Source organism: Microtus ochrogaster (assembly GCF_000317375.1).
Source record: "Microtus ochrogaster isolate Prairie Vole_2 chromosome 14 unlocalized genomic scaffold, MicOch1.0 chr14_random_1, whole genome shotgun sequence".
In the NCBI taxonomy this organism is placed as follows: domain Eukaryota; kingdom Metazoa; phylum Chordata; class Mammalia; order Rodentia; family Cricetidae; genus Microtus; species Microtus ochrogaster.
In genome coordinates, this window is record NW_004949096.1 from 32,990,594 (window position 1) to 33,006,010 (window position 15,417).

At 41.5% G+C, this 15,417-nt stretch overlaps 1 protein-coding gene and 1 long non-coding RNA gene across 11 annotated transcripts in view; one reads left to right on the forward strand and one right to left on the reverse strand.

The window, feature by feature from the left end:
• Window positions 1-15,417, forward strand: part of Sema6d (semaphorin 6D) — a 513,469-nt gene that overhangs the window by 384,958 nt on the left and 113,094 nt on the right. The gene's annotated exons all lie outside the window — the stretch shown is intronic.
• LOC113457966 lies at window positions 435-1,608 on the reverse strand. The gene is made up of 3 exons (XR_003378434.1): window positions 1,514-1,608; window positions 704-934; window positions 435-597 (listed from the first exon to the last, which is right to left on the reverse strand). It is a non-coding gene; the product is annotated as an uncharacterized LOC113457966 (long non-coding RNA).

Here is a 15,417-nt window from a genome sequence, read left to right on the forward strand (position 1 = left end):
AGTTTGTCTGGCTGAAGATTTTAAGTCCCCGCCCCCCCCAAAGGAGAGCCTAGCCTGTCATACCAACCTAGCTAGACATAAAAAACATCTCTTGTGCCCTGCCCCCTCACCAGTTTCTAATCCTAATTCAAGCCAGTTCAGATTCTCCACCTGATACCAGTTCTGCTGTTCATTCTAGGAACTGTGTGGCCTCTGTGTCTTATGCATCTTCTTTAAAGGAAATTTATTAGCACACAGTTCTCATGCATAGTTCATTTTTGATGTTTCTATATGTAAACAGCACATATTTTTGGTCACCCTCACCTTCTCTTTACCCTCCCCACCCCCTTCCTAATACCCGATCTTTCCCTCTTCTAAACTAAGCCTCTTCTCATCCCACAACTTGCCTTTCTTTATCTACGCCCCACATGTAAGAGCACATACGTGGCATTGTCTTTCCATGGCCGATCCATTTGGGTGGACACAGCAGTCTCTTTCCTTCGTTCATTTCCTTGTGAATGGCATAACATTATTTTTCTTTACGACTAACAAATCTCCGTTATGCACTCCATTTTTCCACTCCATTCCTCTAGGTGTAGGTCTGGATCCATGTTTTGACTGTTGGGAAGGGTATGGAAGTAAACCAGAGCTGTGTGGGTATCTCTGCGCCACACTCACTTGGAGTGCTTCGGGGATGGCTAGGCCATGTGGCTGTTACACTTACAGTTCGCTTAGGCACGCCACATGATTTCCACAGTACGGTCTATTTTACTGATGCACTGTGGAGAGTGTCATTTCTAGCATGTTCTACCTCAGGACCATCCATTTTGCTGCCTGGTCTTGGAAACCCAGCACTCTGCCCCTTGAAGCTTTGGTGCTCCAGATTGCTGGCTCATCACCATTCCAAGGGCCTCCATGCCAGCCCACAGGACAATATCTGTCTCTTAGAAATCACCTATTAAAAATAAAGAAGAAATCACCCAGTAAAGATTATGGAATGAACAAATTACTATAATCCAATGTAGATTGCAACACACACCCTTCTACAACAGAAAATTATCATTTTCACTCTCATTTCCTCTAGGAAAGAAAGAACATCAATCCATTAAGAACCTGAAAATTGCAGAATGCTAGCATTTTACCCACCCACCTCTGTTAATCAGTACTGTGACTCTATCTGCTCCCCCTGCTCATGATGTGCACCCAACACTGAACTAATGTCTGCAGAAGTTATATCCCAGGCACATGACAAAGCACTAGCCAATAAACCTAGTTATACATTCACAGTAAACAAAGTCGTGACAATAAGCAAAGTAGTGATTCTTCTTCAGGCACTCACAGACTTAAAATTAAAAAACTATCACTCCAGAATTGCATAGCACACATTTTGGTAAGTGATATACACTGGCTGATGGGGCTCTTTGAGCACCCTGTCCCAGGATGGAAAGGGGAGGCTCAACAAAAGCTCCATGGTGTCAAGACATGCTTAGTGTGACTTCTTCTGTCTTACCACCAAACCCTGCAGATCACTCACCGAGACCCAGAGGCCTTTCCATACCATGTCTTTCTGGCCAGTCCATCCTTCCTTTACCAAGGTTATCATCTCCGTTTTCACACTGGAGCCTCTAAGAGAACCTTTGGGACTGTAAGGAACTGAGGCAAATCCCTGAAGATTGATGCTGAGTTGCAAGAACATTGGTTGGGTTCTTGTTTAACCAAGAAAGCATGACATTCTTTGAATCTCAGGTTCCCTGCTTGCTGTATTAAATGAGACAAACATGGAAGTGCTTTGTAAAGAAAAAAAAAGTGTAACACTGAAAACTTGTAAGATATGTTACTGTCATTCCCTAAACAGCATTCAATGCCTAGTCTTCTGTCTGTTGGTACTGACCTAATCCTATTATTATTTGCTATACATTGTGATGGCCTCATGGAGAAATTACAACCCCTACACTGGTAGGAAATATTTCTCATAGCATTTAGAATTCCTCGCTTTCTTTGCACAGTGCTTCTCATGTAGAAGTTTCACTCGAAACTGAAACTCAGTGAGGATTTGTAAGGCATAGAAAGATAAGAAGGAAAACGGGGAAAATATTCAATGTTTTCAAGAGACAGCCCACCTGCTTTGTTTTCTGTTTGGTTTTTGTGTCGTTTCTGAGCCGGCTGGGAACTAGCATCCAAAGGGTTAAGCTGTATTTCACTAGCAACTGCAGCTGTCTATAGAACAGTTCAAGGACATTAGAAGATTAGCAGAGGAGGTCTTTGAAGTCTATGCTAGGCTGGGAATTCCCCAGGCCCCCTCCTCCTCTTCTCGAGCACCCACTCCTTACTTCCAAAATTAAAAATGTAGTTGTGGAATTATGTAGCCAAATAAGGCTGGGCACTTTGGAGAAGTGTATGACCAGAGGTCCTTATTGGGCACTGTGGGCTTTACTTCAACGGTAGACCATGTTCCAGTGATTCTAACTATTTCATCAGCACAAAAGATCTCCTGTATCCCTGTGACCAGCGCATCTAAAGCAAAGCAGGGGCCAAACAAAGAACCACAGACTGGCTTGGTTCTACAGTTGTCCCACTGGGTATCAGTTATTGAAGCAAGTTATCTTTTTCATATCCACCTTGTTATCATAGTCAGATATATGTTGACCACGTTGCTCCCTGTGAATGAGTAGAAATGGTTTTGAGAGGTTCCTGATCTAACTGCTAGTAAGCTCTGTTTAAATTAAACCATTGCCTAATTACATAATTCATGATAATTTAAATAGTGAAAAAATATAAGAGTCAAATACTCCATCATGGAATTCATGGTACCACGAGTTTCAGAACATTGATAGATGGATTTCGTTGTAAGCTTATTATCCCGGTTCTCCTTAGTTAGGAAAAAGCAGGATTAAAATACTTCTGTCTTCTTAGCAGATAAACATGCCTGCACACCTGGCAAGATATAATTGAGAAGGATCAGTTTACAAGGAAAATGCCTGATAATGAGAAATTTTCTTAAATCAAGGCAGAATCACGCTTTCCAAAGGAAAACTTCAAATAGAACTGTAACCTGAAGCTATTCCCATGTAAGCATGCTTAATGGGCGATGAAATCTGCACATTAAAAGAAACTTGACTCCACAGGACATAACAGAGACTCTTCAAATACTCGATGAAAATTATAATAAAAAAAAATCACAAAACAGCAGACTGCTGGTGTTCATTCCCCAGTACCCACACATTCTTCCCAAACCTAGAGAAAATGTCAGTCCTTTCACAGATAGGCCTGCAGAGAGCCGAGTCTCTGTTACTAGTGTTTCCTTCATCTGTTGAACGTTGCTTTGACTGACATACTCTTTTCTCGCTAGACACAACATAGTGGTTCTCCAGGAGCCACTTCCGGAGTTAGCGCCTTTGAAAGCTTTGCCTAAACCCTTAGCTAAGAGCAACCTTTATTATCTTTGTGCTTCAGTGAGGCACTTCCACTGTAATTATTGCTAATATTTCTGTGAATCTGTGGCCTGGCCTGTTTTCCACTCCTCTTACATGATGCCTTGTAAGCGCCTATCCAGAAGACATGTATGTGCAGAAAGCATGCTACTGCATCCACAAACAACACAGGATTAACCAAGGATAAAAGGCCCCTGTCATTCTCTACTCCGGAATAACTACAATGTCTCCTGAATATGTCCGGCACCAAGTTAATGAGATGCCCCTTCCAGGCATTGAACTGGGCTGTCAACTCATTCAAAAGCAACATAGGAAGCTCAGTCTCAAAGCAAACTCCCTGATCCTCGGACTCTTGCCGTCTTTCCACCTCTTCTTCCGCAATAACCCTCAAGCCTTAGGTGCAGGAGTTGTTTTGTAGATGTATCTAATGGTGAGGAGATCTACTGTGTTGTTGTCAAGGTGTAGGGGCCGCTCTCCCAAGTGTTGCAACTGATGAGCCGCAGGGACAGCTCCCCTGCTCGTATGACCTCAGGACCAGTTTTCCCACCTGTGTTCTTGAAAGCTATCTCTCCCTGGACCATGACACCACATGACAGTTGAGAAATGGGGACGACTCTCCCTTGCCCACAGCTTTGGGGCTGGCTTAGCCACACCTCCACCAACAGGGTCAGCTCTACTGTGCTGCCCAAAAGAGATGCAGGGTTCGCTCTCCTGCCTGCTGCAGCTGGTAAGGGAAAGGGCTAACTCCACAGCCCCCTACAGGTAGTAGGGATAAGAGGAGAGGGTACCTTTCCCTCACTTTCACCACCACCTAGCCTTGGAGGGGACTATGACCTGCTATCTCACTGCCACACTCTCAGGGCTGGCTCACCCATCCTCTGCCATCGGGGTCAACTCTTCTGTGCTTCTTGGGGGGAGGAACAGGGCTCACTTTCCTGAGTGCTGCAGCTGGTAAGGAAGAAGGTCACATGACAGATGAGTAGTGGGGACAGCTCTCCTAGAACTCCCAAATTCAGAGCTGGCTCACCCACACCTCTGCAAACAGGGTTGACTCTGTTGTGCTCCCCAGGTGAGGTGCAGGGCCTGTTCGCTCTAGTGTTGCAGCTGTTGGGGGATGAGGCAGTTCTGCTCTTCTGACCTCAGAGCCAGTTCTCCCATTGGGCTCAGGCATGGATAGGGGGAAATAAATATTTTTTAATAAAGAATAGAAGCAATCTTTACCTTTGGGGATTTAGGATAATATGGAATCTCCTCTGGTATGTTAATGTGACTACAAATCTTCCTAACATCAGCAGATTTAAGATGAAGGAAGAAAGAGAATATGGCAATGAGTTTCCACCCCAAAATACAAGGTTCTTTTTTTTTTCCTATTTCAGTTAAATTACAGGACTCTAGAGAATTATTTACATGGCCCACCAACCAGGCTTGCACATGCATGATCACCTTCACCATGCTCATCATAGTTTGCTTGATTTCCTATAGAAAACTGAGTGACATGTCATGAATGGCTTCCTCAATATGAAGCTCATTGGATTTCATCCTTGTCGCACAATCAGATAACCTGAGATTAGATCAAGTATACTGCAGAAGCCTTGGTCTGATTTGTTAGCCTAAGTGTGAGTTTGAACATTTTGTTTCCTATTTTAACTAACCAGGTTATTCTGATGTGAGAAGCAGAGTTAAAAATTGCCTCTCCACGGGGAATTCACCTCTCTGCAGGTGCATTATTCTCTTTGAACAGAAAGTCATGAACCTGAAAGAAAATAAAATGTGAATGTATGTTTGTTGCCATAAATACTTAACAAATATCTTAAATAAGACTGAAAAAAGTCCAAGAAGATAGACTCCATGGATCAATATCCTGTTTCAATGTGAGCATGCCTCATCTTGTAAATATTGTATCTATATTCAGTTTCTTTAAAGAAGATAACTTATACATTCATTATTAATATTTAGGACACTTGTGGGAAAGGCAAAGGTTAGAATCAAGCTGCAAATTATTCATGTGTTCTTGAAGCTTACAATTGAAAACTCCACAATGCCTTAGCTTTTCCTGAGCAACACAGCCTGTTAAATTGAAAATTCAGACCAGTGGATTCTCATCATTCACACACTGTAACTGTAAATTTACTTACCTGGCAGAATTTGTGACATCAAAGTCAATACTCCTGACATCAAACCGTCATTTGGGCATCTATAGAATGGTAGAGTGTTGGAGTTCTCTCATGCTCTCAGTACAAGTAAAACCATGTTCTCCTCTTGTATGGTGAACACACCTTTTATTACTGGTTTACTCAACACATATCTTGGCTCAATACATATCTTATGGAGAAAATCCATGATTACATAAGCTTCATTCATTTAGGTGTAACTTAAGATGCTGTTCCTTGTAAGCTCAATGTTAAATCATTAAAAATACATATTAAGTGAGATGTATTTAAATAAAAACATACATAAAACAAGATTAAGTGTTGATATGTTGACTAAAATGTGTCCAGTAGCTCACAAAACCCAACCTTGTGTTTTCACTACAAGCAATAGCTTCATGTTTTCCAGCTCAGGTTTTGTGATGACTTCATAAAACAAAATGAATATGAGCAGTCAGAGTCGGGAGCATAGAGTAACCTACTCATCTAGCACCTAATTCTTACTAAAAGAAACCCTCCTTGTGCATTATCAGGATTTTATATTTATCTTAATATTGTGTCTTAGTCACTGTTCTATTGTTGTGAAGATGCACCAAGACCAAGGCAACTCTTATAAAAGAAGGAATTTAATTGGGGACTGGCTTATAGTTTCAGAGGTTAGTCCATTATCCTCATGTCAAGGAACATAGGAGCACACATGGTGCTACAGCAGTAGCTAAGAGCTGTATTCTCATCCATAAGAAGAGAGAGAGAGATCATGAAATTTCTGTCCGGTGCTCCAATGTAGGTCTCTGTCTCTGTCTCCTTTCATCGCCTGAAGAAGGTTAATATTCAGGAGGATGCCTATATGTTTTTCTTTGGGTTCTCCTTATTTAGCTTCTCTAGGATCACTAATTATAGGCTCAATGTCCTTTGTTTATGGCTAGAAACCAAATATGAGTGAGTACATTCCATGTTCCTCTTTTTGGGTCTGGCTTACCTCACTCAGGATAGTGTTTTCTATTTCCATCCATTTGCATGCAAAATTCACAAAGGAGGCGGGTGGTCCTTGAACTTCCCACAGGGCAGGGAACCCTGATTGCTCTTTGGGCTGACAAGGGAGGGGGACTTGATTGGGGGAGGGGGAGGGAAATGGGAGGCGGTGGTGGGAAAGAGACAGAAATCTTTAATAAATAAATAAATGAAAAGGAAGAGAGAGAGAGAGAGAGAGCCTACCTTGGGATTTTGAAAGCTCACTTGTAATGATATAACTTCCCCAACAATGATATACAAACTCCAACAAGGCCATGCCTCCCATCTTTCCAAGCAGATCACCAACTGCAGACTAAGCATGTAAATGCATAAGCTGTAGGGGCCATTCTCATTCAGACCACTCCACGTGGTTTCGGAAATAAGCTCAGACACCAATGGAAACATCAATTCTATCTGTGTTGAAGTTTCCCTATTCCTTTATCTGTGGTCACAGTTCCTTGACTGGTTCTCCGCTGTTGAGCCCTCTGGATTGACCAGTTTTCCATAAACCTGTGAACTTCTACATAGCAGAAAAATAGCTAGCACCTCTTCACAAACTGACACCGACCATCATGCGGTTGCTGATTGTTGCATGCGGCACCTGTGTGCAATAGTAATAGTTACTATTACATGCAAGAGTAATAGTTACTGTGATCTAGTGACATGGTCAGTGCAGCTTCTAGAAGAAAGAGTTGCTTTTGGAACATGGTTCCAGAGGAATAAGAGTGTTCATCATGGTGGAAAAGTATGGCAGTAGATAGCAGGCACGACAGCCCAGCACAAAGCTGAGAACACACACACACTTTCCATAAGCCAAGGCAGAAGGAGCAACTAGAATCTCAAAGCCCAGACTGTGCCTCCCAACCCCGCCTGCAAAACAGCACCCCCAACTGGGAACCAAGTCTTCCAATTCCTGAGCCTATGGGAACGTGTCTCCTGAAACTACCACAGTGGCCATGTTCAGGTGACAGGGCTGTTCTCTGTATGCCCCCATGCACAGTTAGATACGTGAAATCTCTGCCACGCTGTAAAACAAGGAGAAAGTGCAGAGTTTCATTTTCCTTTCTGTTGTAAAAGACCAAAAATGGAATTAAAAAGTGATGCTAACGTTTCTAGAGAAAAATGAGCACAGACAGACAATAGCATCAAGCCAACTAAGCAGCAAATTTTTAAACCCTAATATGAAGATTTTAAAAGGGAAGCTGTTAAATCTCTCTGGTCTAAGTGCCTTAGTAATTAGGATTTCTGTAGAAAGAAGCAATAAGATTCCCCACGTGTCTGTAATTGTATATACTTTAGTAGACTTTTATGATTTTCTTAAATTCATTTCCACCCTTTCTTATTTTTTTCAAGGGTGTTAAATATTATTAGTGTTGTCATGAACAGAATTCTTCCCATTTTAATTTTGAACTAGGGATTGCAAGTATATGAGCGAGTTAATTTCTGCCTCTCCTAATTTTCCTATTGTGTTCATTTAGAATTTAGCTCAAAGAGAACATGTGAAAAGTATGGGTGTCTGTTCTGTTCCTTTTCAGCATTTACACCTTGATTTCTCCCAAGTTAACTTAGTGTCTTAGGTAGGCTTTCTATAGCTATAAGGAAACAGCACGACTACAAATAATGTGGGGAGGAAAGGGTTTATTTGGCTTCCACATCACTGTTCATCTTCAAAGGCAGTCGGGACAGGAGCTCAGACTGGACAGGATCCTGGAGGTAAGAGCTGATTCAGGGGCCATGAAGGAGTGATGCTTGCTGGCTTGCTCACCATGGCTTGCTCAGCCCGCTTTCTCGTACCTCACAGGACCACCAGGCTAGGGTAGCAGGGGTGGCAGTGGCCACAGTGATGATCTAAGTATTCCCATATCAATAACCCATCAGTGGGTAGCATTTTCTCAAGCTCCCTCTTCCCAAATGACTCTGGTGTGTGTCAAGTTGATATAAAACTAGTCAGCATACTCAGAATAAATTTTAACAGGAAATACACAGTGGCAGAGGGCTTCATTTCTTCATTATAATTTTCGTGAACCATCTGTAGCCATATTGTAAGAATGGCATTGGTAGCTGAGTTTAGAAACTTCCATGACTTAAACGAAGTGCGACTCTTTCCCTAATATACTAAACGCTTTTGAGATTTCAAAGATGTTAAATGTCACTCGTATTTTAATCACCCCATCGTCTGCATTTTATTTTGAGCAATGAATTTTAAGTACTATTAATAAATATATTAAAGTACACTAGCTTTTCGGGGATAGAACATGAGAATCTGCATGGTTATAATATACATCATATTTTTTTTTATTCTTAGATGCAGTAAATTTTTATGGTAAATGACATTTCAGAGAGAAAGAAAAATTTCTACAAAATACGTATATATACACATTTTAAGATGCATTTCAACTTCAAATCATAAAAAATGTACATAGTAAGAGATACAGAAATAATATTTTTTAAAAAAAAAACTCTAGAACTTAAATTTCAAGCTTTTTGTGGGAGGAGGGGCTTGAGACAGAGCTCTGGCTGTCCTGGAACTCACTTTGAACACCAGGCTGAACTTAAACTCACCGAGATCCTCCTGTTTCTATCTCCTGAGTTCTGTGGTTAAAGGTGTGTGCCGCCACCACCACCCAGCTTCAAATTTTTTCTTTTTTTTTTAATTTATTTATTAAAGATTTCTGCCTCCTCCCCGCCACCACCTCCCTTTTCCCTCCCCCTCCCCCGATCAAGTCCCCCTCCGTCATCAAGCGATGGTCTTCTTGAATGACTCTTAACAAAGCCATTTTGCTCACCTCCATGTTGAATTGTAGCAATTGACCCCGCCCTCAACACACGTGTCTGAAGGTGTGCTCTGGCCTTTCCCAGCACCTGTCGTGATGTCTCCAACTGTAGTTGACGGCATTGGATAGACTCAGTCTATAAAGCAGTAGCATGCAGTTATGTTAAGCAAATTCTGTTTAAGATGGAAAGCATTCAACATCTCTGGATACAAGCACACACACAAGTTTAGAAAATACAGTGGAAGAAAAGGCACCCTTTTAAATGGCACAACATAGGAATAAGTTCAGCAATAGATCCACTAAATGTACTATCATTATTATTATTGTTATTATTATTATTTGTGTGTGTTACCGGACGTATGGCTACACATGCCACAACCTGCATGTGGAGGTCACAGGACAGCTCTGTAGAATAGACTCCATTCTTCTATCTTTACATGGGTTCCAGGGATCAGACTCAGGTCTTAAGCCTTGTACAAAAAAAAAAAAAAAAAAAAAAAAAAAAAAAAAAAAAAAATTATCTATGGAGTCATGTCACTGGTCCCAATCCACATAATTTTACAAGTGAAAACTCTGCAGTTCTCTTGAAGGACTTGATAAAGGGGGCATTGTTTGATTCTTGAGCAAAAAAAAAGAAATATTATTAATAGGTTACAAATGAATTGATTGTGACCATCTCCCAACAATGCTTTTCTTAAACTGGGGGTGGCAGTGGCTATGGGGAGTCACCCAGCTCTTCTCATGGGGGAGCTGAGAACTACTTTCAGGAGTGGGTTTGTTTTTTCCCCTGGTTTTTGAGGCGAGGTCTATCTAGGTCTCTTTCTCCTCTTTCCTTTCCACAATTCCCCAGAACCTGCCTCCCTAACACTGTGTTTGCATACTCCAAGCTTGCAGCTGCTCTGCAGACTTCTAGCCTGTTCTCCGGTGGCCTCCTCCCATATCAGCTTCGAAACTCTGTGGTTACAGATGCAAGCCACTGCATTGCTGTTGTTGCTGTCTGTGTCCATGTCCGTGTCTGTGTCCATGTGCCTGTGTGTCCGTGTGTCCATGTGCTTGTGTTTGTTAATGTGGATTCTGGGGATTAAATTTAGGTTGTTAGAATTGCACAGAAAAGGGTTTTACCTGCTGAGCCATCCTCCCTAGCCCCTACCAACAAGTTTTTACTTTAATTTTTACCATTTTACCATTTTGCCTTTAAAATGTCATTGGAATATTTCAAAATAGAGACAAAATTTAATGGTGCAATGGAAAGATAAACATAAAAGAACAGTAAGAAAGTTCTAAAAAAGTAACAGATGATTCAATCACCATAAAAATTTATTTCTATAATAAACAGTTTTGTATTAGCATATTTTATACAAATGAATTAATAAAATATGATAAAGAATCTAAAACAGCCAACTCTATTTAGAAAAGTTGGCACATGAGAAGTGTAATGCTAAAATCGATGAAGAAACAGGAATGGCTCGATTAAGTTATATCAGGAAGATGGGCCAGTCAGCTACAAAATATTAAAGTTACATATGTTACAGATAGCTCTAGGAACCAAATAGTCTAAGATTTGAAAGTCTGAGAAGAATATATCCAACCAAAGTATTTATGGTCTCAGTTTTACTTTTATTATTTACAAATGAAGCAGATGAAGTCTTACAAAAAGAACCTACTGGTTTGTTTTTTTTTTTTTAATGATCATTAAAATCAAAATTTTTCGTGTTTGCTGAACCTTGGAGAAGTTAGTTGATGTGTGCGTCCTACTTAGGACTATGCACTCAACAGTCAGTTATTCTCAGCCTGTTGGCCACTTAAGAGTCTGCATTAGCTGCCTCCCACTGCAAAAAGAAGCTTCTCTGACCAAAGAAGATGGTAGGATTCATCCACAGGAAAAACACATATACATTTAAAAGGCTATTTGACAGGCACCTAATGTCTATTTATTGGAACAACAGTATCATCTTCTGCACTAGGGCCAATGCCTTCCTCAGCCACAGGATTTTGACCAGGTTTATGGTACCAGGCATGAATTCTCTCTCATGGAAAATGGCTGGTCGCCCACATAACATTCAGGTTACTATTGTAGCAGTGGGCGTATCTTGAAGAAATCTTCCTGGGCAGTTGAGCTTGTCTTTTCTCTGTCCAACAAGCAAAGCATGTGATATCTTCAGCAATAGTACCCTAACATTTAGTCCTGGTGGACAACCAAAACACCAACTTTTTTTTTAATCTTAAAAGACCAGGGCAGGGATTTAATTTGTTAAAACATGTTGTATATTTACAAACTCAAAGATAATCTCTAAAACTTAAATTGAGTGCATGGTTGCTAGCCAGCCAATCAAAAGTGTTTGCCATAGATAAGGGGAATTAAGTGGAGTTACCCTATAATAGGGGGATAATATATATTATATGACAGCAAAGAAAACCCTGGTACTAGGAATGGGTTACAGCTCTCTGAGTTTTTTGCCAATGAGACCCCTAACTTCACAGGCTATTGTCAATGCTATCGGTTACCCGCCGCAAGTTGAGGGCAAGTCTCCACATACTTACTGACATAGAACATGACAAAGTCTGGTACACAACTGGAAACTTCATCCTGACCAGCAAGAAAATATGGTAGAAAAGGCTAAAATCAGTAACAGAGGAGAGAATCATCAATCTCACCCAGATATGAATCCGGTGAGGACAATAGCAATCTACCCGGCAAGACAGATGTCCATTGGTGCAATAGAGGTGTGGAGGCTATGAGAGGAACCAACAACCTCTTGATTAGATTTAAGGCTTACTCCATGAAATAGAACCCATATCCGACTTCAAGGAGGCCAAGAACCTGAGGTTTGATAAATCATGGGCCCTAGGGAAAAAGCACTACAGTTATTCTGCTAAATGAACACAGCAATAAAAATGACTCCCACCGGCACATTGCTACATCCACAGACATGTGCATTGCTAAACTCTCACCATGGCAGCTCCTTCCTGCCCTAGGTGGCAGCTGACAAAGAAAACTACAACTGGCCAACAAGCAGAGCATAACATACTCTGGAATGCTCTTCCCTTAATGGGATGTCTATATCATACTTCTCCCTACAAGGCTCAGAGATCTATGTGGAAGACCGAGCAGACAGAGTGTAAGAGCCAGAGGTTGTAAATAAGTTCAAGGTTGTAAATAAGTTCAAGGAATCAGCATCTTCCGGAGCCAACAGGACAGAAATGTATATGAACTCACAGAGACTATGTGTATTAGTTCTGGTTTCTATTGCTGTGGTAAAACACCATGAACAAAACAACTTGGGAAGGAAAAGGTTTATTTGGCTTAAATGTCACAGCTCATTGAAAGAAGCCAAGGCAGGAACTCAAACAGAAGAGAAATGCAGAGACAGGAGCTGATGCAGAGGCTATAGAAGGCTGCTGCTTCCTGGCCTGTTCCTCATGGCTTGCTCAACCTATATATATTTTATAGAACCTAAGATCACCAGCCAAGAAGTAGTGCCACCCACAAAAAACTGGACCCTCCCCATCAATAACTAGTTAAGAAAATGCCCTAGGGGCCTGCCTGCAGCCTAATCTTATGGAGGCAGTTTTTTAATTGAGGCTCCCTCCTCTCAGACACCTCTAGCATGTGTCAAGTTGACATAAAACTATCCACACACACTGACAGCATGAGCTGCAGAAGCTCAAGCCATACAAATCCCAGCTGGAGTTGGGGAGGTGGGCAGGAAGTCCTACCCTAAGGTAGCTCCACCCTCAGCTAAAGAACTGTTGGCATTTGACCACTGCTGGGTGAGCCAGAGCCAGTTTCCTTCACTGGAGTGACACTGAATGCATAACCACAGGGCAGGCCCCATGCCAAAGAGTAGTCAGCCAACACAAACTGAACTCCATGTTCTTCATGTTGTTCTTGTTTTTTTTTTTTTTTAAAAAAAAAAAAGAATATGTTTTTGAGGTGAGGTAAAGATTTGGAAAGAGTTTGAAGAGAGGAAAAATAAAATCAAAATACGCTTACATGAAATTATCAAAGAATAAATAAAAACCCTATTTTTTTTAAAAGAAAACATTTGGCACAGATAAGCAGGATTGCTGTCTCCAATTAACAAATAAAGAAAAACAAACAGGTTAAATAATGTGCCCATGGCTATTCTTAAAAAGAACATATTTCTTGAAAAGTTATAGTACATGCCTGGGAAAACTTTAAATGTGCCCAAACAGAAGAAAGCCCAATAAATAAATTATTGGCATTGAAACAACGTTACAGACAGAATGAACCAGAGAAGGTACGTGAAGGTTAGAAAAGAGAAGGTTGTGGTACGTTGAAACAACAGGCTCTTGCCTGAAGCACCCTCTACCTCTATCTAGACGGACAGACGACAAACTAATGACAGAATCTGTTTAGATGATGTTTATGAAGGTTTGGAAATTTTTTCCTGTGGGCAGTCTTTTATAAATTCTGAAATCTTGCCATATGAGTCTCCTTTACCAGTTAAAACATTCAGTTCACTTAGAAGCTAGTTTGGGCATAACAGGCACTGTTTGTCTGCATCCAGAGTCACCACACTCCAAGGACCCTGAAGACTGGGTGTCACTTTATTTCTCTGTGTTTATTTGGACAATTTAAGAGAACTTGTCTTCAGTGCAAACTTAGGACATTTGAAAAGTGAAGTCAACTGCTCTCATTACTTAAGCTGGTCTCGCAGTATAAAGAAACACACTTGCCAAGAACCAAGCAAACGGGCTGTTCAGATCCGAGCACTCGGGCAAAGGGACAGGCCTTTTTCCACCCCTGCTTTGCTTGGAAGAAACTAAAGCGAATTCTTCAGATCTTCCCCAATCACCTTTCAGGCACCCCTATAAGGACCCAGTAGCCCTCCTTCCCTCCCCGTATGGAAATCTCTAGTATGCACTTCCTTGGGGACACTGCTTCACTCACAGTGTCCAAACACTGGACTTGGCTCTATTTTGAGTGAAGGTCCTTCTCACATGTACAAGTCTCTCCCTCTATTTTCTACTTGAACAGAAACAGGGAATGAAAATTTATGATGTTGAAAATCCTGATGATGATGTAGTCTGTACTTAGCAAGCTGAGTTCAACTTCTTGAAATCTATTTTGGCGCTGACACTTTGGCGCTGCCCTGCTGAATCTACAGTCCTGGAGATTTTCTGGGTGAGGAGCGAAGCTATGGAAACTGCATGAAGTGCTGGCTTCTCACATTCTCTCCTGAAGGGAGGAGCTCGGAAAGAAAAGGCAGAAATAGTGAAAAGCCCGTTCCAGGAAGCATACAGAGGGGTTTTAGCTGTGGGAAAATGGACACTCTGGAGGTAATAACGCTTGTGTGTCCATGGAGAATAATGATCGGTTTGTGTCCTGAGAAGGTGACGCTGGAATCCTTTATATAAAGCGAAACCACACTGCCTGGTTGCAGAGAGATTTTTCTCTAAATGTCAAAAGGGCAGGCAAGAGTCAAATTAGAAGCCATGTCCCTTAAGAGGTGGTGAAGACTTCTCAAGGTACTCATGTAGAATCTTCTGTCACGAGCCAGGCGACAGTGGCACAAACCTTTAATCCCAGCACTCAGGAGGCAGAGGCAGGCACATCTCTGTGAGTTAGTTCAAGGCCAGCCTGGTCTACAAGAGCTAGTTCCAGGACAGGCTACAAAGCTACAAAGAAACCCTGTCTTGAAAACACACACACACACACACACAAGAGAATCTTCTGTTACTCTTGTCCCAGTTGGAGAATCAACCTGAACATCTTACCCAGATCACAGCTCAAAATGGTCAGTGGTTTCAGACATTCCCCCAAAGCAGCAGTGAATTGAGACCCCCTTTTAAGCCAATCACTAGAAACTTCAAATATAGCACATAAATCCCAGGGACATGGCTGACATGTCTTACAGGAAGCAGAGAGAAAGCTAGCGTGGATGTATGTCAGAGTGTGTCCATGTTTGACCACCATGCTTCTGACATGTGTGAAGAGCAAAAGGGCACAGTTTTCCAGTAAGCCAAGCCTAGCATGTGTAAAAACAAAGAGGGAGAGAGAGAGAGAGAGAGAGAGAGAGAGAGAGAGAGAGAGAGAGAGAGAGAGAGAGA